This window comes from Pongo pygmaeus, chromosome 7 (genome assembly GCF_028885625.2).
Source record: "Pongo pygmaeus isolate AG05252 chromosome 7, NHGRI_mPonPyg2-v2.0_pri, whole genome shotgun sequence".
Lineage (NCBI taxonomy): Eukaryota > Metazoa > Chordata > Mammalia > Primates > Hominidae > Pongo > Pongo pygmaeus.
The window spans coordinates 146,424,166-146,451,059 of record NC_072380.2 but is presented as its reverse complement, the minus strand read 5'-3'; the positions used below and the strand labels follow the sequence as shown (position 1 = coordinate 146,451,059).

The 26,894-nt window shown below is 49.0% G+C and overlaps 1 protein-coding gene across 2 annotated transcripts in view; it reads left to right on the top strand.

Moving 5' to 3' along the window:
- Positions 1 to 488: 488 nt before the first annotated feature.
- The window catches only part of ST3GAL1 (ST3 beta-galactoside alpha-2,3-sialyltransferase 1), a 116,516-nt gene continuing 90,110 nt past the window's right edge, over positions 489 to 26,894 (top strand). Inside the window, exons 1-2 of one of the 2 annotated variants that reach the window (XM_054498153.2) lie at positions 489 to 864; positions 26,343 to 26,495. The gene's annotated coding sequence lies outside the window, so the exon portion shown is untranslated. Of the gene's footprint in view, positions 865 to 26,109; positions 26,227 to 26,342; positions 26,496 to 26,894 lie in introns of those variants that run through there. The other variant, XM_063669096.1, reaches the window with a different exon arrangement.

Sequence of the window (26,894 nt, the reverse complement as noted above, 5' to 3'; positions counted from 1 at the left end):
TTCCCCCTCCCTAAATCCCACCTCGAGTCCCGCGCCCTTAGAGGAAGTGGGTGGCTCTGCCCGGTCGCCAGCAGGGGATCGGCCCCTTCTCCCCACCGTGCCCCCGACTCGAGTTCTTCTGGGCACTGCCATCCTCTCGGTGCGTGCCTGTCTTCCTGCTGAAACGGACCCCAGTGGCTCCCGGGCCTCCCGGACCCTCTTCCTTAGCTCCGCCAGCTTGAGGGCCGCGTCCAGGGAGCGGGGAGCTCCTCTCGGGGCGCCGATCAGGTCCCCGCGCCGCAGCCGCCGCCTCCGGCGTCTCCCAGGCTCGGCCTCTGCCGAGCCCGCTGCGGTCCACGTGGCTTGGCAGAGCTAAATTCGGCTTGCTTCGGAGCCAAGGGAAAGCCAAGCCAAGTCGGGGTGGGCGGGGCCGAACGGAGGCGCAGAGTCGGGAGGGGCGGGCACTGGGCGGAGGAAGGGGAGGGCCGCGCGCAGGGGAGGCGGTGGCTGGGCTCTGGCGCGCCCTGGCACCCGGCCCCGGCCGGCCAGGGAAGGCGGCCCCTCCTCGGTCGCCCCGCCTTTCACTCCCGTTACACCCGGGGGAAGGTGTTCCCGAGCCCTCTCCCACCCTCATCCCGCCTCCTCGCTTCCCCGGCTCCAGCCTCCGCCGGCGGAGCCCACTATGCCAGACAGTTTCGACACTTTGCAAAGACAAAGAGCCCTAGACCGGAGGGAAGAGGAGGAGGAAGAAGAGGAGCGGAGAGAGAAGGAAGAGGCGATGTGAGCTGGGAAGGGGGCAAGTGTCCGGGACACCCACACCCCTGTATTCTCTTCCGAACCCCCTCATGCCCAAATCCCGGAAACTCCAGCGTGTCTCCAGCCGTGGTGAGTGCGCGCGCGGAGGCGAACCCTGCTCGGGGTGCGCGGGGGCTGCGTCCGCCGGAGTTGGGGCTCGGGCAGTTTCCTGTGGATTCTCGGAGTGGAAGGTTGATTGTCTGGACCCGGGAACTGAAGGGGTGGGGAGGGGACTAGGAGGGTGTGACAGTGGAGCTGGGACTGAAGACCCCAGGATTCTAGTGGAAGACATTCGAAGGGAGACCCCTTCCTTGGCAGCGGCGACCACCCAGGGCTTTGGGAGAGGAAGAAGGTCGGGGTGGAGGTTCGGGCTTAGGGGTCTTCGGCCGACACTGGAGGAGCCGCCTGGAGCTCTGTGGGGAACCTACGCCAAGTCCCGGGCAGCGGTTCCCGAAAGCAGCCCCAGTGACATTGCACCAGGCGCCGGGCTGGGATCTCCTCCGCTGGGGCCGCCCGTGGGAGGAGACCTCGCTGGGTGGCCGGGCTCAGGCGCTCTCAAGCGGATTTGGGGTCACAGGCTGGGACACCGCGGAGGCCGCCAGTGTTCTGGACGAGCGGCCGTGGGACAGCATCCGGTTCGAGTCCCCCAATCCGCTGCAAGCAGGCGCAGATCTGGGAGGTGGCTATCGGCCCCGGGGACGCCGTCAGAGCACGCTGCTCCGGATCTGGGGGTGAAGTTGACACCCAGGAGAAGAGAGCTGAACGCGGCGTGGCGGACAGTGGGGGACGGGGGTGGGCCAAGGAGAGCACGGCCGGAGTCGTGTTAGTGGCAACTCGAAACTCTGAATCCGCCCCAACCCCGTGAGGCGTCGCAGCTCCCGAGAAATAATCTGACAAAAGTTAGCAACTTGCCTGTGTCTCTCGTGTGTGTGACCTGCGTGGGGGGCAGGGCCACCCCTTCTGGGAGCGCACGGGGACGGACAGCGGTGACACTGGGGCGAGGCGCCCTGGTGAGGGTACAGTTAGTTTGGAATCGGGACGGTGGCGCAACTTTCCGCTCCTCCTTTCTCTGCGCGAGTGTTTAAGCGTGACCTTGCGGGAGGAAGCGCGGCTGAACTTGAGATGGGGTTCAGCTTGCGCCCCGGCTTGGCACAGAGACTCCGGAGCCCGCCTTAGCCTGGCCTTGCAGCCGGGTCTCCCAGGAAGCGTGTGGGGATCGTCTGGCTCTGCTCGTCGGCTGGAGCCCTGACTCGCTCCTCCCTCCTACGCGAGGGTCCTCGGTGGCCGTACCACGCGCGGGGCTCGGTGGTGCGTTCGGCGAGGGGACACGTGCGCACCCAGAAGCGCGCAAGGGGGTGGGGGTTGGGCAGGTCACTGCGTCTCGTGGGCTGGGCGAGTCCCGCAGAGGGAGACAGCCGTGACCCTGAGGGCAGTGACTGGCTCGCCGCGTCCCTGCATCAGGCATTCGCCCGGCTTTCTCGTGATTGTTTCCGGGCACCCCTGGCCTCTCCCGACTTCTCCCCCTCGCGGGTCCCCAAGCCCCGCAAGTTTGCGACGAGCTGGTTCTCTACGGAGACAGCGAGCCCCCACCCCCGCTTTGCGGCTGGGTGTGTGTGGTGAGAGGAAGACACGGGAGGAGGAGGCGAGGCCGACTCGCCAACGAGGAAAACGGGGTGAGAGGGGAGCCGGGTTTTCCAATAGTCGCCAGGGCGCCTGGCACGTCATAGGTGCTAACGCTGTGTTCATTGACAAGGCCCCAAGGTGGAAGGTGCTGGCAGGGGCCCGGACGCCCCCTTCTTCCCTTCCAGTCTCTAAAATGGAGTTCAAATGTATCGATCAAGCCCTTTAGGCTTCTAGACGTGCCTGGAGCACCTACTACGTGCGGGGCTCTACTCCTGGCCTGTTCCTAGAAGCTGCGGGCGGAGCCTCCTGGTTTTCTTTACCCCGCGCTACCCAAGCGCCCAGAGGCTTGGAAAAGGCAAGGTGCACTGCCCCCTGCCGGCTGCTGTGGAAACCGCCGCTTGTCTCTGCGGTGGGGAAGGGGCGCCCCGTGCGGGGGTCGCTCAGTGCCTTCCCGCACCTCCCCTTCCTGCTCCAAACATTAGGACCCCTGCCGGCTGTTTTCTGAAACCCCATGGTTGGCTGAAATGACTGACCAGAGCTCACCACTCCGTGCCCCTCAGCCTCTGCCAATATCTGGGTACAGCTTGGGGCCTCTTCTAGTCTCCCGTCTCTCTGTCTCTCTTTGGTCGCCAGACTTAACCTCTCGGCGTCTCAGTTTCTATATCTGCAAAATGAGGCCAATAATACATTCTCCAACATACGTTCTGAATAATAGCGAGTGGCTATAATACATATAATTAAGTGAATGTGTGTATGTATAGGTAGTTCATACTCTACGTGTGTATGTGTATACCTTAACTTCAGGTCTAGGGAAAAAAGTTCCATCGTACACTTTTTGCTAAATAAAGAATGAATAGAGGGCTCCTTCTCCTGCTGCCTTTTCAAAATCCCACAAACCCTGAAGTTTGCTTTCCCTGCATTTTTCTGGGCCGGCATTTGCTGTTTAGAGTCTGATTGGACAAGACCAGGGCCTGGGCTTGAGCAGGGCCTTTGTTGTCTACCTCCCTGGGTGGGAGGCCACAGCACCCCACCCAGGGTGAGAGAGAAAAACAGGAAGCGTTGCTAGAGGTGATGGCAGAGGAGGGTTTCTTGGGGAGTGTGGAGTCTGTTCCTCGAAGCTCTGCAGCAGCAGGCGGAAACTGCCTTCTGAGCAGCCTTCTTGCTGATGGTAGACAGGGCTGTACTGCCCCCCTTCCCTGGTGGCACTCACAGCATTGGCTGTCACTGATCTGGAAGCCCTTCTTATGGGGATGAAGTCGTCTGTGAGCTTGACAGGAAGGAGTCCTTCTAGGTCCTGGGTCTTTGGGGGTGAAGTAGATCTCTGTCTCCCCTCCCCACCAAGGAGCCCCCGAGCCAGGACACCACCCAAAGGCAGGCAGTTGACATTACGCAAGGAGGGGCCTTCTCCCATGTGTCACTCTGAGGCTTCTGGTCAGTTAACCTTGCTTGAGTCAGTTCCTGTGTAGAAGGTTGCTGACTCAAAGGGTTTATATTTGGGTAGAGCTTTGGCCAGGGATCTAAACATTAACCCTCACTCTAGGCCCCTCCCACACCACGAAAAGCAACCAGGAAAGCAAAAAATAAAATCCACCAGTTATCTTGTAAAAGCTTTCCAGTGAGTTCTGCATGCCTGTGTGCACACACTCCACAGGCCGATGGAAGAGCTGGCCCGGTCACAAAGAATTCTAGAATAAGACTTACATGCAGCTTCGTTCAGTTGTGTAGCCTTTGTGGAAACTTCAGCATCCCTGCTAGCACACCTGAGGAGCTGAGAGCTCTCTTCTGCTCTAATTTGGTCACAGGAGCCCAAATTTTTCATGGGGCCCCGTGAAAGCCTGCATTTGAGTCCCAGTGGCAGCGCTCAGTTACTTTGCAACTTGGCTCTCAAACTATTCCAGGCTCTGGGTCTCAGTTTCACTCTCAAAATAAGAGGCTTGGCTGGGCACAGTGGCTTAGGCCTGTAATCCCAGCACTTTGGGAGGCCAAGGTGGGTGGATCATTTGAGGTCAAGAGTTTGAGACCAGCTGGCCAATGTGATGAAACCCTGCCTCTACTAAAAATACAAAAATTAGCCGGGCACGGTGGTGGGCTCCTGTAGTCCCAGCTACTCAGGAGGCTGAGGCAGGAGAATCGCTTGAACCTGGGAGGTGGAGATTGCAGTGAGCCGAGATCATGCCATGGCACTCCTTCCTGGGCGACAGAGTGAGACTGTCTCAAAAAAAAAGAGAGAGAGGCTTTAGAGTTCTGCTGCCCGTCACTGAGGGTCCATTAAAAGCTTCTCTTTGTGAAGACAGCCACCACCTGAATTATGTTTGCTTCAGCCAGCATCACCCTCAAAACCCTCCCGGTATCACAGACAACCCTGGCTTGGGGCAGCTGGACTGTCTACTACCCCATGCCAAGGGCATCTCCCCTCTCAAAGAGTGGCCAGGACCATTCAGAGCCCACACCCCCTTGGCAAAGTCATTTTCTAGCAGTTCTCAACACTAGATTTTGAAAGCAGTCCCAGAAGCTTCAGACTCTGAGGTCTGAAACCTGACAGAGCCAGGGTGCCATCTGTGGGGACTCCCAAATGGTACATATTGCAGAAGGAACCCCAGTGATCTCACTGGGGCCTGTTTTGCTTCCCATCCACAAGCTGAACATGACCTTAGAAATCACTTTGGTCAACCCTTTCACTTTAATGCAAAAATATTGAGGCTCAGAGGGGAAGTCACTGGACTGTAAAATCTGGGGTTTTATTGTTTATTTGGTTTTGTTATTGGTGGTGGTTGGGTTGTTTTGATTTCAGTTGAGTCAGCATTTACTGGGAACTTATTACCTTCCAGGAGCACCAGGCAAAGTGCTGAGATACAGAGAGGAAAGAATACTCGGTTCTTGTTCCTTGCTGTCCCAGAGGTCACAGTGCTGTGGGGAGGGGGACAAAGACATACCCCGTCAGGCTGCGTATATAAATACACAGGTGCTAAGCAAAATGGGAACGGAGAAGGGAAAGGTTCCCTCCACCTTGAGAAACCCACAGAAGGGTGTTCTAGAGATGGATGAGTCAGACTACAAGAGAGCAAAGGTATCTTCTTGAATACATTCAATATCAAAGCGTCATGTGCCCTGTGTGTGCAAAATAATGATAATCATAATAATAAAGTAAAATAAAAGATTGGCTGTAAGCCTGTTCCACATGGTTCTGAAGAGGTAAGGAAATTGGGAATTTTAGGCGTTCAATGCTTTGGCCCCGTTTCCCTCCTTAGGTCCTGATCTCTGGTTTGTTTGTATGAGAGGAATTGTTGCCTTGCCAGCCTGCAAGTTCCTACACCATGAGAGCCTCCAAGCACTGGAATGCCTGTGTATAAAATGGAGAGTGGCTGCTTTGCGTTTGCCTTTTTAAGAAAATAAAATAAAACTTAGTGCTTTGTTTTTAATGCTCGTCCGTATACTTTATCTCAGATTTTCATAGCTGATTTGGGAGGGTGGCATGGCAGGTGGTGGGTAGGAGAAAGCACCCAGGTTTTCAGGGGGACGCTACTATCCAGGCTGGCTGGGTGAGCTGGAGCAAGTCTCTGCATTTCCGTGAGCCAGGTTTGATGTGCATGTGGGTGATCACCCCCTGCAATGCGGGGGAGGCAGGGGCCCCAGGAGGATTAAGGAAGAGGATTCTTGGGAGAGTTGTGCACGCGGGAGTCCCAGAGCCTCCCTGATTCCACTTGCATTAAGTCTGTTTATAAGAGAAAGTGATCGCATTCCTCAAGACAGAGCCTACGGGAGACAGAGGAGTTGACTGAAGGCAGGAAGTTTTCGAAAACTCCTGGAAAAGCACTTGAAGTAGGAGGAGGCTGATGTTAAGGTAAAATGGTTTGTGAATGATCCGCCTGGAAGCAGTAAGGCCTAATGACTGTGTTGGGGGAGCATGCTCCTCTCATTCCTATGGGTTGTGTCAAACTTTTGGCTTCTTTGTCCCTAGGGCAGGACACAGAATTACTAGTTAGCCAGAACCCTGGCCTAAGAAGCCACCCAAAGCATTGTTACCAGGAGCAGGGACACACAAGGGAGGTGGGGGGCAGCGTAAGATGGTCGGGGTGCCCAGCATCATAAGCCACCTGGAGGGAGCCCTTCCTGTGTGGCCTGGCTGGCCAGCAGGAATGGGACTTGTGTCACAGTTCAAGGCACCTGCAGTGGTCGCCATTGTGGTTCCCACCTGGGACAACTGTTAGAGAGGGCTCTGGAGTTGAGGTGTTTTCTACAGAGTCAGGGGAATCCCTGCAGGGAAACCACTGGCCAAGGACACAGAACTTCTGGGCCCTGGCCCTGGCCCATCTGCTCCGGGCTGGGGACCTTGGCCACATTGTTTAACCTCTTTGACCCTTCGTTTCCTCAACTGGGAGATGGTAGTATAAATTCCCACTCCCTCTATTACAGGAGAGTTAGGAGGACCCCACAGAATGAAGCACAGGAACCTGCCTTATTGATAAGAATTTTAGTAGCATCTACTTTTTATAGTTTAATGTATACCCAGTAGTGCCAAGTATTTTGAACACCTTATCATTCTGGGGTTCAGCAGGAAGCATTGAATGGAGGGTCTGAATAAAGGTGTGCTTCCAGAGGTGGTGCCCACGTTCAGAGAAGTCAGCAGGGGATGCTCTAGCACCTGGGCCCATTTACCACCCCCAGAAGAAGTGGCACGGCAGAGGATGGGCTAGGGGAACCGGGAGAGCATCGCAATAGTTGCCAGAAGCCTCTGGAAGAGAGAGACCACAGGCCACCTCCTCAACTTGGCAGGAGAGGAGCCAGGCGGGTCAACCCTACAACCTTGCTTTCCTCTGTCCTGCCCTGTGCAACTCTGTGGCACCAAGAGCTGAGCCCACCCAGCAGCCAAAGGCAGAGAGCTCCTTGATGGAGCCCCCCCAGGGCAGGACAAGGTGGAGGTGGATTAGGAGCAGGCCTGGAGGAGACACACACAAACACACACACACACACACACACACACAGACACACACACACAGGCACACAGAGCTGTCATCTCATTTGAATCTGCAACAACCGGGGATGGGGAGGGGTAGTCTCAAGATTACCAGTTGGCAGGTAAGATGCCCAGGAACTGGAGGGTAAACCCCTTGCCTAAGGCCACACAGCTGGTGGGAGCCCACATTTTAACCCGTTGTGTCTTATCAGCCCTAGTAAAGTAAGAAGATCCATTGTAAAACATTATGAAGACCTTAAAATTGTTATCAGTAGCATCTTAATGAGAAGCAGAATAGTTTAAGTGTTAAGGTTTGCCTGGGTTTCAATCGGAGGTTTATTACTTAGTGATCAAATTACTGACCTTTTCTATGTCTCAGCCTCCTCTTCTGTCATGAAGGCACACTTTGTACAGTTGATGTGAAAACTAAACAAGTTTATTCAGTAAAGGTCTCTCAACAAATGTTAGTTTTGATTCCTGAGAAGGTCAAGATTTAGACAGGGCGGTGTGGGGGTGAGTGGTACTTCAACATGGCCTTTTAACCTATTCAGCATTCAAAGAATATGATTTGAATATTTGTAGGTTAAAAGGTTCTTTCTTCCAATTATTCTGACGATGTTTATTTCATTTCTTCTGACTCTTTCTCTCTCTCTGTGTGTGTGTGTGTGTGTGTGTGTGTGTGTGTGTGTGTGTGTATTTTCTCTTTAAAACACATGAAAGTGCCAAAGGACAGAATGACAAGAAATTTAAAGACCTAAATTGGCTTTATTGTGATTCTAGAATTGAGCAACACTTTGTTCCACAAAACAGAATAAGTTTTCCAGTGAGCTGAGCAGAGGAGGTTGGCTTTATAAACAGGACTGAAGAAACCAGAAGCAACAAAGTGTGTATTCATTACATTTAGAGAGAACACTAGAAAAATAACTGATTAGTTAACATCCGGTTACTTTAGGCTGCCTTTTTTTTTTGGCTAAGGATTAAAGCTGAGGGAACTTCATGATCATACCAGTTGACAATTTAATCCTGCCTATTGGGGAAATTGACTCTCTCCTGTTTTCTCAGGAAGTCAGATGACAACTTAGTTTTGTCGATGGCCGTTGTAAAACCTCGGTTCTTGTCTCCTTAGTTTAAAAGAAATTAAACAAGAGACACACAGCAAAGGAGATGCAGCATGGAGTGATTTATCGCAAAAGAGGCAGGATATTCTGAAAGTGACGTGCAGAATAGACAGTACACTCTGAGACAGGATTCAGGGTGGGCTGCTCGTAAGGATGGGACAGCATTGACTTACTGGGGAGACTCCCTTGATGACAGCCTTACACGGTTATTCGTAAGGAGGCAGGAAGAGGCGCTAGTAGTAAGCATGTTCTGGGTGGTCCTCGGGGTGCACATGTGCAGCAGCTGTACCTGCTTGCTTTTATGTTACATGTCTCATTAACATCTGAAATCTCCACCCAGGGTGTGTTTTTTACTATTATAATGAGCAAAGGTTCAGTCTGAGGACAGGTAAAATCAAAATGTGCACCCTCTTATGGGGGAAATTCCTTACTGGAGCTAGTTTGGCTTGAATGAACTGGACTACAGTGTGAATGCTGGCACTTATCGTGTTGACCCTGTGGTCGCCATGCCACGGTTGCCACATCTCGAGGATATGGTTCCCTTTTTGACTACCTATCCCGCCTCAGTTTGGGTTTGGGGACCTGGAACTTTAGCGTGGGTAACTCCATTTTGATTTTCAGCCGGCCCTATTGGGACCTAGTGCAGAAACTTAGTCCAAAACAATGGCCTTCTATAATTTTTTTTTAAACAAATCCTATCTAATCATGTATGATTCTAAAGCCCTTAAGGGAGTATAAAATATGACTTAAAAATTACTTGCAATAATTCAGAAAAGTTGAGAAGAAAAGAACATTAACTCCAAATTATTTGGCAGAATTAAAAAGAGGGTTACAAATGACTTTTGGAAAGTACACATTGGGGTGTACAAATAAAGTACTTTCTCTGAATTTCATTAGCTACATTAAAAAAAGAAAAGATCAAATACAACAGATAGCACTGTAATAGATTTTGCTACATTAAAAAAAAATCCATTTGAATCCACAGTGAACTAAAACACCAGAGTGGCTAAAAAGTCCCTTCATGCATATTTACTTAGCAGAGAGCTCTTGAGAAAGACCCAACCAATAAACCCCAACCAAAGCAAATCCAGCTACTTCTCTAGCTGAGAGGGTGGAATGACTCCAAAATATTGTTTCAAGCTCAAAAAGCCTAAAACAACTCCACATAAAATAACAAAAATCTATCTAATTGGACATTTACCTTTTTGGAAATAAAAGGCCCAGTGGAAAAAAAAAGAAAGAAAGAAAGAAAAAAAAAACCCTTTTCTTAGATCCTTAGAAGACTCGACTGGAGCCGAAAATAAATCCCCTGAGTTGGCCAAGGATTAAAGGACTGTATTCTCCTTCCCTGTCTTTAGTGCGCTGGAGCCCTAACAAGGGCAAAGAACTGCCAGTGGTCAAGAGCTCAAACACCCAGAACAACTCAGCGACATTCACAGACACCAGCATCTACAGCCCTGACCCAAGTTGGCCCTCAGTTCAACTCTTCTGAGGGTCCTCCTGATTTTGCAGATAAAGATGTGGATTCAGGCCAGGCCCTGTGGCTCATACCTGTAATCTCAGCACTTTGGGAGGCCAAGGTGGCCAGATCACGAGGTCAAGAGATCGAGACCATCCTGGCCAACATGGCGAAACCCCGTCTCTACTAAAAATACAAAAATTAGCTGGGCATGGTGGTGTGTGCCTGTAGTCCCAGCTACTCGAGAGGCTGAGGCAGGAGAATCACTTGAACCTGGGAGGTGGAGGTTGCAGTGAGCTGAGATCCTGCCACTGCACTCCAGCCTGGTGACAGAATGAGACTCTGTCTCACAAAAAAAAAAAAAGAGATGTGGATTCAGAGGGGAGAAGTGGCTTACTGGCCACAGTCACATGGGCCCCTGCCTCCAGATCTTCTGTGTGTCTGAAATTATCATTTCTACTTGGTGGGTCTCTCTTTTTTTTAAGTTTTATTTTTGGAGACAGGGTCTTGCTCTGTTGCCCAGGCTGGAGTGCAGTATATGATCTTGGCTCACTGCAACTTCCGCCTGCTGAGCTCCCACCTCAGCCTCCTGAGTAGCTGGGACTACAGGTGTATGCCACTGTGGATCACTCTTGGTGAAGGAATAAGCCCAGACCTTCACCAACCTTGCAGTTCCATCACACCCGTCCTTAGTTTATGCCTTTAGAGTCCCCATCAATCACCCTTCCCACTCTGAACTGTAGAGAGGTACACAGCGCAGTGAGGTGACTTGATCAACATCTGGTCGAGTGTCTGGGAAATGACAGATCTAGGCCTTGAGCCCTAGTAGAGCTACCTCACTTCATTCCCGGCACCCCGTTACCTTACTGCCTCCACCTCACCCGCGTGCTCCCTCCTTGGCTGAGCGTGAGAACAGTGGCAAAAACAACAACATAAATCTAAGTCTGTACATCCTCATTAGATCTTCGAGTCCGCTGATGGAGCCCAAATTATCATCACAACAATATAACGTAACACATAACATAACACAACCACCACGACCACCATTTACAGTTCATGTGAAATAGGAGTGAACCAGAACCAGAAGCTGACTTGGCCAAGAACCAGCTTTAGCATTAGGATGTCAGAGAGCTCATTTGTCACCTGTGAGACTGAGGGGAGGCAGTGGAGGGTTCTGATGGTGAGACCCAGGTATGTGTGTCTCAGTGGAACCTCCAGAAAGCTCAAGGAATTCACAGCACTCAGAGACATGCAGTTGGGTGGTTGGCCCATTATTTAGTTATTTTGCATATGAATCCTTTTCCTGCAGAGGTGGAAATCAGCTTCTAAGGATTTGGAGTCAAAGTCAAGCAACAGAGGCCAGAGGGGAGGAAAATCCTGCAGACAGTTTGGGGACAGGGGATCTTGCTTGCATATTTTTTGGGGCAAACTGATTAACTGGCAGCAAGCAAAAAAAAAAAAAAAAAAAGATGGGTCTGGGCAAACCTTGAGTAAGGCTTCACAGAAAATAATTTCAGTTGATTGCATTTTCTAGAAAACTTTAAGAGTTTAACTGTGCACTCTACGTGACAGGCTGTCTGGGTGCTGTCTGCCCTCCACCTGGGCTGGGCTGCATTGCCTACTTCCCCTCATTAGTTTCTCATTCGTTTACTGTGGGAGCCTAGTCTTTACAGTGACTCTCTGTAAAGTGTATGTTTCCACTTTTTTCCTAATCCCATTTTATAGATGTGGAAACCAAAGTTCAGAGAGGTTAAGTCACTTAACCGAGGTCACTTAGCTAGAAAGTGGCAGAACCAGGATTTATAAGCGCACCATTTCTGTCCGAAGCCTGAGACCTCAGGCCCCATGCAATGTAATTCCCAGGTCATCCTATATCCCTGGCTCAGTGGGGACTCTGGAAGGGAAGAGCAGCTTCTCTAAGGTTCAGATAGGAAACTGGTCACACCAGGTGCCTGGCCCCTGGCCCAGCCCACGAGATGTGCTGTGACGTGACCACCTGTGTCCTCTGGTGACCATGAACCCATGCTCTGTAACATCCTTTTGGGCAGGAGTTCCTGACTTTTCTGCACCTGGTGCTTTCCAGGTCTCACACCAGCAGTTTCATTCTCCCAAAGGCTGGGGCTCTGAGTCTTCTCCCCAATTCACTATCCCTGGGTGAGTCCATGGGTTTATTTAGCCTGTTACAGTCTGGCTTTTTTTTCTTCTAAGCCGCAAAATTCATCATAATTTATTACACAGCAATAGATAATACACATGAAATACAAATACTTTTTCTGTTATAAGTTGTCATGTTGATGGGAATGATGGTATTTCAGTGTGTTTTTTTTAAATAAAACTGACACATAGTAATTGTACATATTTATGAGGTACATAGTGAGTTTCCATGCATGCAATGTAGAGTGATCAAATCAGGGTAATTTGCATATCCGTCACCTCAAGCATTCATCATTTGTGTTGGGAACATTCAAAATCCTCTCTTCTAGCTATTTGAAAATATATTATAAATTGTTGTTAACTATAGCCACCCTGCAGTGCCACAGAACACTAGAACCTATTCCTCGTATCTGTAATTTTGTTTCCTTTAACTGCTCCACGTCCACCCCTGCATGGCTGCTTGCAAGAACTCATCTTTGTGGCTTGTTGATATAAATTGAATTCGAAGAGCCCCAAGGTGCCTGGGGATTGAGGGAGGCAGTGAGCCACTTTGAACCTGCCAGGGGGGTTGGAGAAAGGACTGAGCAGGAAGGCTGAGTGCAAAGTTTGCAATCAGGCATGTAAACTTAGCCAGCTCCCTAGCTAGATGGGAGCCTCTTGGAGGCAACCTGCTTCACGTAAAAGGAATCGTCACGTAAAAGGTTGCTGTTGCAACCTTGGAAAATTCCCTTTTAATAACATCTTCACAATGGAGAGAAAGGTTTGTTGTTGTTCTTCTTACTTGAAAACGCTGTTAATCCTACCACCTGGTGGAGAGTTTGATGAATAAAGACTGTTGCTCAGGAAACATATTAGCTGCCACGAATAGGAATGTCTTTGTGAGGTGTATTACTGGTTGTTTCTAAAACATAATCTTATGTTTTAAAATTCAGTCTTTTGGCAAAAAAAAAGGAAATTAAAATGAAAGGGAGAGATTAGGGGGACAGTACCGTCGTTCTTTCTTTCACCACCTGATAGAAGCTTCAAATGGAAAACACACCTTTCAGAATGGGTTGAAGAACTGATTCCAACCTAAGGTCTGCTGCTATTTTTCTGTTTCTCCCTGCAACCTGGAACAAACTGAGCTCAGCAAACATGATCCTTGGACCACAGTAAGTCCTCACTTAATGACATCGATAGGTCCTTGGAAATGATGAGTTTAAGGGAAACGACATAAAAAACTGATTTCACTATAGGGTAACTGATATAAACAAGAGTTAAGTTTCTCTGGTGTATTTCTGTTCATAAAAACATCACCAAACTTCTAAACGAAGGCCCCAAACAGCGTCGCAGGTGGCCACAGCCTGTCCCAGTGGCTTAGGACGTGCACACATGCACGCACACACACACACACACACACACAAAACCACACTCTATCGCCCTGGGACCACATAAACACATCAGTTCACCTGACATGCACAGCTTTTTGGGGTGTGGGAAACTGGAGTGCCTGGAGAAGACCCATGAGGACATGAGGAAAACTTGCAAACTCCACACACACAGTGGTCCCGGCCGGGAATCCATCTTCTTCTCATCAGTGTTATAATGAAATGATGTTGAATGAAACGGCATTACTGGAAGACCGGCGGCGTAGGATTTTATACATTAAACTGATATTTATGCAATGTCAGAAATCCAAACAAGAAGAAAAAATATACTGGCTGTGGAGATAGTTTTGAATATCAGAATACTTCTGCATTGTCAGGAACCCGCCCCGGATGGAGTAAAGGAGGTTTTCTCTTTTTTTCTGAGCCATGGTGTCATAAACTTTAGTCACCATTACTTGCGGGAGGACGGGGGCATGGTATGTTGGTTGAATAATTAGTTACAGAGGTTGCACACTTAAATAGTGTCAAAGAATTATAAAATCTTAGCATTTGCAAAGAGCCTTAGCAGTGACCTTGTTCAACCTTCTTCTATCCACTGAGTCATTCATTGATTCCTTGATTTACTCATAAAAGTATTAGCTCTGCCACTGCCTAACTGTGTGTCCTTCAGCAAGTTGCTGAACCTCTCTGTACTTCCCTTTCCTCATCCATAAAATCTGGATAATAATAGCACCTACCTCCCACGAGGTAGTAAATAAGCATTCAATGAGTTAACACTTGGACCGTGCTCAGAAGAGTCCTTGTTAAAGATATGCTGTGGCAACATATCATCATCAATTACATTCTTGTTCCGCCTCCTTGAGCAGTGTTTTTCACTACCTGTGGTAGGGAGCTCTGTGCCCCACACAGTGGTGTTTTGACCTCTGGGCAGCTTTGTGGTTTAGAAGGCTCTTTCTCATTCAAAGCTTCCAACCAGAGAGAGCTTCCTGGAGCAGATGGCAGAGTGGTGCTCTCAGGAGCTATCTGAATTTAAGGATGGGAAAGTTGTCTGGGCTGTGAAGCTAAGGTATCATCGCTGGACATCAGAGGCAGAAGAGACATACCTAAGATTTTAGCCATGAGGGGGACCTCAAGACCCTGGCCTCTTTTTTTTTTTTTTTTTCTTTTCTGAGACAGAGTCTCACTCTGTTGCCCAGGCTGGAGTGCAGTGGCACGATCTCAGCTCACTGCAACCTCCGCCTCCCAGATTCAAGCAATTCTCCTGCCTCAGCCTCCTGAGCTCACTGCAACCTCCACCTTCTGGGTTCAAGCGATTCTCCTGCCTCAGCCTCCTAAGTAGCTGGGATTACAGGCATGCACCCCCACGCCTGGCTAATTTTTGTATTTTTAGTAGAGACAGGGTTTCACCATGTTGGTCAGGCTAGTCTCAAACTCCTGACCTTGTGATCTGCCTGCCTCGGCCTCCCAAAGTGCTTGGATTACAGGTGTGAGTCAGACCATGGCCTCTTTATTTTACAGCTGAGAAGACAGCTCAGACGGGGCCTGGCTGGTGCAACAGCTCAGCCCATCATCAGGCAGAACCTGGATGGGAGGCCAGCCCATGGGGTTATACTGCCAAGGCCTGCATTATCACTCAGTTCTCCTCTCATCTTGGGCTGCTCAGGGTGCCCTAGAGAACATGTCTTCTGTGCCCTCCTGCACTAGAGCAGGCAGGAAGAGCAGCCTGGACCATGGGTACCAGGTATCTTATGAGGACCCCATTGTGCCAGGCGTTGATTGACTGGGTGATTTCCACTGTGTTTACACTGCACAGTCTCCTCGCTTCCTTTAGACCTCCCTGTGAGCAAGCTTGTAATTGTCTGTCGTGAATTCTGGCATCTGCCTCCCCTCTTTTTCTTCCTGAGGTTCTGCCCAGGAAATACCACATACTGGTCATTCTAGGCCCATTCACTGTCTAATCAGGCTTTGAGCTCACTAGTGCTATCAGTGTTTTACAGCTGAGAAGGCAGGCTCGCTGAAGTTGGCCATTGCCTGAAGTTCTCCCAGGTTGGGAGGGTCAGGTTGGGGGGTTGTCACATACCCGTTTCCACCATGTCACAATGTTTCCTTCTAACACATGCATGCACATCATAAAAGGCTCGAGACCCAGTGTATCTGGTCTCCCTGCCTGCATTAATAGCACTGCTGCCAACATCCCTCCCACTTCCCTCCACTTAGTTTTATCATCTAAGAGGCCAAAAGAACAAAATGTCCCCCCTCCACCACACCATATTTCAAAGGGCTATAAATAGGACTGTTAGTGGTGGCACTCTGGGTCACATTTGCCAGGGACAGACTTTATATGATGTCAGCCGTGTCCTTGGGTCCAAGGTTTCCATGGCTAATAGTTTTCTTTCTCCCTTCTCTTCCTTTCCATTTTCATTCCTTCTTTTTCTCCCTCCCTTTCTTCTTTTGTTTCTTCATCCTAAAAATCCTGTTCGAAAGTACGTAGCTATGCAGCCTTCATTAGCTGAGGTGGCCTAGAAGACAAACAGGTCCATGTTTCACAATTCCTCCCAGATCCGAGAAAGGAACGCGACTCTGAGCAGACAGAACAATAGATGCTGGGCCCAGAGGACAGCTGTACGGCCTGCCAGCATCTCACTCCTCTGAAAGCAAATTCAGTCCATCCAAGAGCAACGCCAAGGGGTTGTCTCCTGTCCAGGAGGCCAAGGCCTGGGGGGAAGACAGGCTCTGGAGTCACAAGGCCTGCTGTTGATCAGTGGTGAGATCTGGGGCAAGTGACTTCCACGTCCGAGCTTAGTGTTACCCCTTGTGCTCTGGGGATGACACCAACTCATCTTCCTGGGTGAGAGTGGAGATTCAAAAAGATAAAACAGGCTGGGCACGGTGGCTCATGCCTGTAATCCTAGCACTTTGGGAGGCCGAGATGGGCGGATTGCCTGAGCTCAGGAGTTCGAGACCAGCCTGGGCAACATGGTGACACCCCATCTCTACTAAAATACAAAAATAATCATCCAGGCATGGTGGCAGGAGCCTGTAATCCCAGCTATGCAGGAGGCTGAGGCACGAGAATTGCTTGAACTCGGGAGGCGGAGGTTGCAGTGAGCCGAGACCATGCCACTCCACTCCAGCCTGGGCACCAAAGTGAAATTCTGTCTCAAAACAAAACAAAACAAAGCAAAACAAAACAAACAAACAAACAAACAAAAAAAAAAACAGGGGTAGGTTGGGAACAACCCCAGAGAAGAGATGGCCTTCAAGCTGGGACTGGAAAGATGGTGAGCCTTTCCAACAGCAGCAGTGAGGGTGGAGAGGGCACCCCATGGAGGAATCCACTGCCCAAGCCAGGCACCTGCCAACTGCTGTGATTGGAGGGAAGAGGTGGAAAAAAAGGAAACAGGGAGGCCCCAATCGGGTGGGTCCTAAATGGCTTGATCCTTTCGGTAATGAGGTGCAAGCAAGGTTTCTTTTCCTTCCTGCAGAACGGGATTTCATCAGACTCCCCCTCCTTTCTTTTTTTTTAGGAAAACCATGTGGCCCAGGTTCACAGTGGATGGGAGGGCAAGATGAATGTCCCATCAATGGTGCGGGTGGGAGTCACTGTAAGCCGCATTTGGAGTGTTTGCTCCAATGTGAGAATTGGTGACTTTATCTCTGGGGTTTGAGAACAGATTGCACTACAGTGCTGAGAAACGACACTTGGAAAGTGACTTGGAGATTTCCAGCCTGGTGGCTGAGAGAACTGGGGAGCCAGGGATGACAACGGCGGGGGGAGCAACAGAAATCCACACCAGGGAAGCGTGCTGTTCCTCCCATTACAGACCCACTGGATCTGAGATGAGGAAGATGAACTAAAGCCCGGCCAGGCTGAGACGGGTGAAGAAAAAGCAAAGGCAGAGGCGTGAAGCTCAGTTCAATTCTGGAAAGGCTGAGCAGTCCCCTGCGGGGGTGGCCTGCTTCCTCCCCAGGCCGCACAGACACCAGCCAAGAAATACCTTCCCATTCCCTTGTCTTCCCAGCCCTCAGAGTGAAATAGAAAAACCCAAGTAGGCCGGGCACGGTGGCTCACGCCTATAATTCCAGCACTTTGGGAGGCCGTGGCTGGCGGATCACAAGGTCAGGAGATCGAGACCATCCTGGCCAACATGGTGAAACCCCACCTCTACTAAAAGTACAAAAATATTAGCTGAGTGTGGTGATGTGTGCCTGTAATTCCAGGTGCTCAGGAGGCTGAGGCACGAGAATCGCTTGAATCCAGGAGGCAGAGGTTGCAGTGAGCCGAGTTCGCGCCACTGCACTCCACCCTGGCGACAGAACAAGACTCCGACTCAAAAAAAAAAAAAAAAAAAAAGAAAAGAAATAAAAACACCCCAAGTAGATGGCTGGACCAGCACATAGGAGGAAAGCAGGTGTTCCGTTAACGTTTCTCCAATCTGAATCAGACAGGCAGTAGCAGGTGTGAAGAGGAGGAGGTGGTGGCCCAGGAGAAGGTACCCTCACTCACTCATGCTGACCTGGTCATGGGCAGTCAGCGCAATCCTAGCCTTCTTGACATCCTTAGTCCTTTCAGAAGGGGCCCATCTCCTTTGATTCATAGTTCTCACTCTCCAGCCTTCAGCCCCTCATCTGCCTACACCCCTACATCCCACTGTCAAGTGTAGGATTTTGGAACGCCATTGTCAGAGGGTCAGTGGAATGGATCCACCCCGACTGCTGCAGTGTAAACGTGGCTCATTCATGTCATTCGCTGCAAGGGAGCATGGGGTTGGGGCAGCTGGAGAGCAGCAGATGGTCATGTGCATTCAGATGTCTTCCAGAGTAGCCTGGTGACTTTGGGCAGGTGATTGCAGACTCTGAAAAATGGGACTAGAATTTGACTCATGCTCATGGTTGTGAAATTAAATTTTGGAAAAGTGCCTGGTACGTAGTAGGAGCTCAACAATGAGGAGCGGTCCTATTCCCTAAAGACAGAAATCCTCCACCTTTGATAAGAATCAGAAGCCGCTGTACAGCCCTGATTGGGTGGATCTTGTCGAAGGGCCCCAGTTCCAGGGGCTCAGTGCATGAAGTCTGCAGAAGCAATAAGGCCCCAGACACCTCCCTGTACTCTTCTCCCTTGTGTCCCTTCCTCCTGGCCCCCTTAGCACCCTGCTCACTGGATCCTTCTGGACCCTCACTGAGAGGCCTCTTAGATTTCCGCAACCTATGTTGCAAACTTTGTTCTAGGAACCTGGTATCCAGGCTGTTGGCCATCTCTAATTTAGTCCTAAGATAGATTCCCAAAGGTGGCACAGGTTGCCTGTGGACCTTTCACTGCATGATCCTAATCACAACTGATGTTTCCTGGTGCTCCATGCCTTACTAAGTGCCCTCAAATGATGATAACAGAAAGATACTCACTATCACTTCTCAACAAGCATACCAGGCACTGTTCTGAGCTCCTGTGTACATTTTCTAATTCATTTTCATAACCCTATGAGGTCAGGGGCTTTTATTATCCCCATCATCAACAGAGGAGACATAGGTACTGAGTGATGAGATAACTTGTCCAAGACCCTGGTCAGTCGATGGCATAGCCATTGGCCAAATCATTATTGTGTTTGTCCCTTATGAACAGCAGGCAAAGTGAGGCTCTTCCTCATCTGTCTTCTTTGTGACCATCATCATCAGCATTTCCACATTACAGATGAGGAAACTGAGGCTTCCAGAGGCACACGGGCAAGGCTGGTGAAACAGGAGCTGGGATCTAGGGGTTTGGATACTGGGGTACAGGAACTCATCCTGGGGTTGAAGGTGGAGAGAGCCGGAAGTTGATTGTCTCAGTTCTGCTTACGTTCTGGCCCCAGTGAATCTGCTTATGGCCACTTATGTGGTGCTGCGAGCTGTTAACAGCAGAGCAGAGTGGAGCAGGGAGGGCTTTTTATGCAAACAGGCGGGTGCACTGGGGGTTGGATAGCGTGTGCTTCAAGGTCATGTCAACCCTGGCACTGTCTCTGCATTTGAACTCAATATCCCTTTGAGCACAAAGGGCTATTGTGTTCAAGACAGACCTGGCTTTGAGTCTCATCTCTGCCAATTTCTAGCTGTGTGGCCCTGGGCAAATTATACTCTTTCAGAATCTTAATTTCCACATCTGTGAAATGGGGGTAAAACTACAAGCCCCAGAGGACTGCTGTGAAGCTTGAATGAAATCATGCACATGAGATGCTTTGTGTGCTGTTGGCCTCGTTGTCCATACTTAACCCATGGTTGCTATTGTTGATGATAATAGCTCTTCTAGCGAAGCAGCCAGACCTCAGTGGTTAGCCTTCAAATTCAGAAAGGCACTTCATTATGAGGGATCCCATGTGTTGAGCCCATTTCAGAGAGAGAGGTTATAAGTGAGAACAGCTTTCCTAGTCTAACAAGTACATGTGCTTCCTGCCCAAAGTTCTTCTCACTTTTACTTTCAGATCAGCCGAGTTGGCCTCCGGAGTCCCTGGGTCTCCACAGAGGGAGATGCTACCGTACCCAAAGGGGACCCACCCTCTGAGCTTCCCTGCTTAGTTTGCTCACACTCTGGCATGAGCCATGTCATTCCTGGTTCACACACCCAGAATTTCTGCCCGTAAACCTGGTTCTCGACATGCAGCCCCGCCAACGTCTCTGCTGAGGGCCTTCCAGCACTCACACCAGATGTTTTTAGGTCGTCTCACCATTCCTCACTCAGCTTCTGTGTCTGCTCTTGCACTTTCCTACTTCCGGGGCAACTTGTCCCATTTGTGAACTGATCTAGCTAGACTGTCTCAGTCTTGATCTCCTTTTCCATCAGTGTCATGTCCCGGATGGGAATCTAGATGAAGAAACCACCTACTTGCACATTCATGAGCCTGCCCTGGACACAGAGTGGTGTGGTTCCTTGCTGATGGACCTGTGTTCTCTCTCCCCTTGCAGTGGGCTTTTCTAGGGCAGAGCTCAAAAGTGTACTGTTGTCCCCAGCAGGGCAGAACACAGTGTTTGGCCCAGCCCAGTCTAAGGCTCAGTAAATACTGATGGGAAGTAAACTGTGTTAGTCCCAGACTTTACAATAGAGTAGAGTTAGGAATTAGTTAATCATTCAGGCTCCAGCCTTTATCAGTCATATGACCTTGAGCAAATTACTTAATCTCCTCAAGCCTCCATTTACTCACCTTCAAAATGATGAAAATCATAGTACACACATCCAAGGACCATTGTGAAGATTAACTGAGCTTTTGAGTATAAAGGGCTTAGTTTAGCAAATGCCCATAAGTACTTAAAAAATGTTATCTGTTAAAATGCTAGTTTAAGTGTTATCTGTTATTGCTACTACCAGTATCAAAGTGATTTCATGTTGTTTTGTATTCACTTACTTCTTAGCAGAGCCCTGCAAAGTAGTTGAAGCAGAGACAGTTCCATTTTACCAATGAGTAAAGTAAAACTCAGAGAAAGCCTGGCTTGCTTTCTTTCTCTTTCTTTCTTTTTCTTTCTTTCTTTCTCTTTCTTTCTTTCCTTCTTTCTTTCTTTCTTTCTTTCTTTCTTTCTTTCTTTCTTTCTTTCTTTCTTTCTTTCTTTCTTTCTTTCTGTCTCTCTCTCTCTCTCTCTCTCTCTCTCTCCTCTCTCTCTCTCTCTCTCTCTTTCTCTCTCTCTCTCTCTCTTTTCCTCACTTTGTTGCCAGGCTGGAGTGCAGTGGCATGATCTCAGCTCACTGCAACCTCTGCCTCCTGGGTTCAAGTGATTCTCCTACCTCAGCCTCCTGAGTAGCTGGGACTACAGGTGCACACCATCACACCTAGCTAATTTTTGTATTTTTAGTAGAGACGGGGTTTCACCATGTTGGCCAGGATAGTCTTGATCTCTTGACCTCGTGATCCACCTGCCTCGGCCTCCCAAAGTGTTGGGATTATAGGCGTGAGTTACCGAAAGGCTGTTTTTCTAAAACCACACAGCTTTACTTGACCAGTGTCCCCTAGGGGCACACCTAGAAGCAGGCCACACTGTTTTGGATGGAACATGTCATGCCCGCAGGCCTCAGAAAAGATCCCTATAATTTAAAAATGCAGCAATAGTATTCAGCCAGACCCAGTGCTAACAGTTATCCAGATGATTGTTTGCATGGAGAGGAAAAGCTATGATTTATTAAGCAAACTAGCCCTGCTCCTCCAGGAGTGGTATCCAGCTTTACTTCTAGTTTGCTGCTGTACTTCAAGAAGACACAAAATTGGAGAATACACTCTCTTATGAGAGTTATTGTATTATATTATACAGTAGAAAGGAGCCTCAGGTGGCATGAGGGGGCTGTGGATGGTGGAAGCGCGAATATGGGCCAAGAAATAATGATTTATGGGTTCAGAACAGGAGGAATGAGAACATAACCATGATTTGTTTGAGTGGAATTTGTCCTAATCTGTGCTCTAGCTGGAGAAGGTAGACATTTTTCTTGATTCCGAGTCTCTTGGTTTAAGCCCAGCATTTCCCTGCTTAGCTCCTAGATTGGTGCTAGTGGCTACCAGTTGGATGGATGGAAATGAAAGGGATGAATGGGCTGGAATAGGACGATAGTAATTCGCCTGGTATTGGGAAGAACACTGAACCCTAGGTCTAAGGCCCTCTGCCCACTGTCCAGCTGCACAGCTCTCTAGCTGTGTCATGGAGGAGCCACTTCTCTGGGCCTTGGTTTCCTCATTTGTGGTCTTGGAGAGTCACATGAGCTTTTCTGAACTTCTCCAAAAATGGGGACACTTTCTGATTTGTCTTTCTTGTATGGCTCGTGTGTATGAACACGCTTCACAGATGTTTCAGCGGTAAGAGTTTAGTTGTTGCTCTTAATTGGAAGCAATCTTGGAAGGGTGGGGAAATAGGGACTCAATATAGAAAGAGGCATGACAGCAGAGCACGAATGAGAAGAGAACTGGGACATGGCTTTTAGAAAAGATTTCCAGGGCTCCTGTTAAAACCAAAAGGCAAGGAAAGTCTAAGGAGCTCATCAGGTTGTTCCTGGGATCTGAGGCAGAAAGACAGTGGAATAATTGCCTTTTCTCTGCATTTAACACCCCAGTGCTGTATTAGAGAAGCTGAGAAACTGAGGCTGCAAAAGGTGAGCCCCACATGGGGTGCATTTCTAGTTTTATTTGTTTGTTTGTTTTTGTTTTTGTTTTTTAAGATGGAGTTTCACTCTTGTTGCCCAGGCTGGAGTGCAATGGCACGATCTCGGCTCACCACAACCTCTGCCTCCCGGGTTCAAGCGATTCTCCTGCCTCAGCCTCCTGAGTAGCTGGGATTACAGGCATGCACCACCACGCCTGGCTAATTTTGTATTTTTAGTAGAGACGGGGTTTCTCCATGTTGGTCAGGTTAGTCTTGAACTTCTGACCTCAGGTGATTTGCCCACCTCAGCCTCCCAAAGTGTTGGGATTACAGGCGTGAGCCACTGCGCCTGACGAGTTCTAGTTTTTAAGATAAGCCTCCAGGTTGCAAACTTGTCAGTTGGAATTTGGAATCCAATGCCATTGCCAACTTATTTTTTTCAAAGCCAACTTAAGACCAATGAAAGAATTGGTTCAAGATGTTATGCGTTGCTTCATGAAGAGTCTTAGGCTTTAATTGAAGATCACAGTTGGCCACAGGTGCCAGGCTGTGGAATCAGAGGCTTCATTCAGAGCAGGGCTCCATATTTAATCTGATTCATAGATTACCGCCTTATATCTTATGGCATAGAACAGTTGCAGTATATATCCTGATATAGGCATATATACATGCAGGTTTTTACATTACAAGGATTCTCAACTATTTAGTAAGATGTAACATACGTAAGGCTCAAACTCAGTAATGAGCTTCTGCAGAGTTATAAATCAGCCACATCCTGATGGATTCTCTGAGATTTATCTGGCTGTTCACTCATTTATTCATGGATTCACTGGTCATTATTTAGTGCCTCCTACACCCATATGATAGCCAGTGGGGGTGAGAGTGGGGAAATCTAGTGACAAGTAAAATACAGCTCCCCTTCCCCACCTCTGAAGGCTTGGTCTAGTGAGAGCAACCAACAGTAGGATTGAGGTGATGCCTGGTGCTTAGTAAATTCTTGCTAAATGAGAGAACGAATGAAGGAACATGAATGAAGCCATGGGTGCTCCCAGGTAAGGCCCTAACCCAGCTTCAAGTTTGGAAGGGGGTGTGTCCAAGAAAACATCTTAGAAGTGTGATACCTGTATTGTTTTGGTCACCCTCTCATTCAAGAAATAGGAATAGACTTTCTCCCACATGCCAAGTGGTGTGCTGGGTGGTGAGGGCACAGTGGTATGTAGGGCAGACATACCCTTGCCCTTATGGAGTTCACATGTTGGCGATAATGCTTTGTAGGAAGGCAGGGAACACTGAAAATATCGAGGGGCGGTGCCCAGCCTTGTCCCCAGAGTCAGCGAAGATGTCTCTGTGAAGTGGTGTTTACACTGAAATCTGAAGGGGGAGTAGAAAGTACAGAGGGAATGGGGAAGGTGTGAACCAGTGATGCAAGGGAGGGAGGCCTGAGTTACAATTTACAGGGATCCCCCTGCCTGCTGCCAAGAGAGGGAGTTGGCATTAGAGGCAATGGCTATTTTAAGACTGGCTAGGAGGCTGTGGCAGTGAGCATCGTGCCTTAATTCTCATTTCTGAAAAGAAAGAGTTTCGTTCCTGTGGCTTTCCTGGACCCTCACCCCTAACTGTGCTGACTCTGGTCACGTTCATTATCTTCTATGTAAACATCCTGCCCCCATCAGCAGGTGCCAAATAGAATCTGTTTATAGTCAACACCACACATGGTTTCCAGAACCAGGCAAATGCCTTTAGACAACTCTGGGCTTAGACAGTCACTAAATGCTGTTGTTTCTCCCTCTAAAAGAGCTCTTGAATCTCTCACTCTTCCTTTTGCCCAGGGCCCTGCCTTCTGGCCCTCGTTATCTCTTCATAATCACCAACTCGACAGGGGCTGAACTTTCTTCCTAACACACAAGTTTATCCTCATGCATCACCATTGCCAGCGGTATAAAGAAACCTCAGTGGTTGTATCAGTCAGCTTTCTCTGTATAACAAACAGCCCCAAACCCCGGTGCCTAAAAACAGACATTTATGATTTCTGTGGGTGGATGATCTGGTCTGCACAGTTTGTGTTAGGCTGATTGCCTGTGCTGGCGCATCCACACATCTCGGGGCTGAGCTGGGATGGCTCAGCCTCTCTCCACACATTGTCTGTTATCCTCCAGGGGGCTACCTCAGGCTTGCTAAGGTGGCAGCAGAATGATTTCCAGCAGCAGCTGGGCATGGTGGCTCATGCCCGGGAGCTCAAGACCGGCCATGGCAACATAGCAAGACCCTACAAAAAATAAAAATAATTAGCCTAGTGTGGTAGCACGAGCCTGTAGTTCCAGCTACTCAGGAGGCTTAGAGGGAGGATCACTTGAGCCTGGGAGGTCAAGGCTGCAGTGAGTGGTTGTCATGCCACGGCCCCTCCAGCCCTGGCCAACTGAGTGAGACCCATCTCAAAAAAAAAAAAAAAAAAAAGATTCCCAGCAGCAAGGGAGAGAAACTTTTAGGTATAAGCACTTTTACAGCCTTTATTTGTGTCACCTTTTCTATTGTGCCATTGGCTAAAGCAAGTCTCGTAGCCAAACTTCGATTCTCCCTCATGCTGGGGGTAGGCAAAGCCATACTGCAGAGTGTGCGTGCAGGTGGCCTGAACAAATTGGGGCCATTTCTACAGCAGTGGTTAAGAGTTGAGGGTTTCTATGCTATTCTTCCTGTCAGATGAAGTCGTCTTTTTTTTTTTTTTTTTTCATGAGACGGAGTCTCACTGTTGCCCAGGCTGGAGTGCAGTGGTGTGATCTCAGCTCACTGCAACCTCGTCTCTCAGGTTCAAGCAATTCTCCTGCCTCAGATTCCTGAGTCTCTGGGACTATGGGCATGTGCCATGTGCCACCACACTTGGCTAACTTTTGTGTTTTTAGTAGAGATGAGATTTCACCATGTTGGCCAGGCTGGTTTCAAACTCCTGACCTCAAGTGATCCGCCCACCTTGGCCTCCCAAAGTGCTGGGATTACAGGCATGAGCCACCGCGCCGTGCCAGATGAAGTCTTCAGAAACCGTTTCCTATCTGGCCTCAGCCTGATTTATCCTAACCCCGATGTCACACTTTCACATTCATATCTTACATATTTATTTTTCCTTTCCCCATGTTTTGCATTTTTACTAAACAGCACCTCATTAGTGCTTTGTTTAGGGAGCAGCTAAAAATATCATCTCCTGTTCAAATTCTTCTTCTAGACGGAGTTGGTCATTTGTCCTTTTTTTTTTTTTTTTTTAATGGAGTCCTTCTTTGTGTCCCTGGCTGGAGTGCAGTGGTGTGATCTCGGCTCACTGTAACCTCCACCTCCCAGGTTCAAGAAATTCTCCTGCCTCAGCCTCCCAAGTAGCTGAGACTACAGGTGTGCGCCACCATGCCCAGCTAATTTCTGTATTTTTAGTAGAGATGGGGTTTCACCATGTTGGCCAGGCTGGTCATGAACTCCTGACCTCAAGTGATCTGCCTGCGTTGGTCTCCCAAAGTGCTGGGATTACAGGCACCCAAGCCGCCTATATTACATTGTCCTGAATTGTCTGTGTATTTTTCTGTTTTCTCCCAGTCTGAACTCCCTGCGGAGAGCAGTTGTGAGTTACTCACCTTCCTGTCCTGGTGTGTGGCTCTGTGCCTGGAACAGAATAGGTGTTTGTTTAACAGATGGTGCTATATAAATAATTGGGTGAGTGAGTGGAATAAGTGGGTGAATATCTTTTCATTATCTTGAGTCATCCTAAAAAGGCAGAGGATGGACTAATTGTCAAAACTGACTTAAACTTTTCTCCTCTTCTCTTCCAGTTGGTTCCATTTTCAGATTTCATCTTCCTGAACTGGAAATGTCAGTGAGAGGAAATTAACACCCCCAAGAGCTGCTGTGAGCAAATGCGTTGAGCTTGGATCAGGACAATTCCATTTGGGGACCAGAGATGGACGGTCACTCAGCCTATGGAGGTAAATGACTAATCTGTCTGCAGCACAAGTGAGATGTGCTGTCTTTTCTGTTTTGTTTTGTTTTCCATTGATTATGTTCCATGGAGGATGTGGAAGATATTGTCCTATTTCTTGATGTCTGAAACATGTCCTGCTTGCCCAGAAACGTGCCATTAAGAGGAGTTCTCATGGAAGGGGAATACAGTGTCCCTCAGGAGAAATATGCAGACTGTTAGTATCTAGCAGCCTTTCTTTTTCTTAAATGGAGAGCTTTCTGAGCTCTCATGAACACTGGTAAGTAAAAACCTGGATTCAGAATCTCCTTTGATGTCATCCTGACAAAGGCCTGGCATGATACTCTGGTGTGTCCTAGAGCAAGCATCAGCAAACTGTGGCCTACAGGACAAGCCTGGCCCAGCC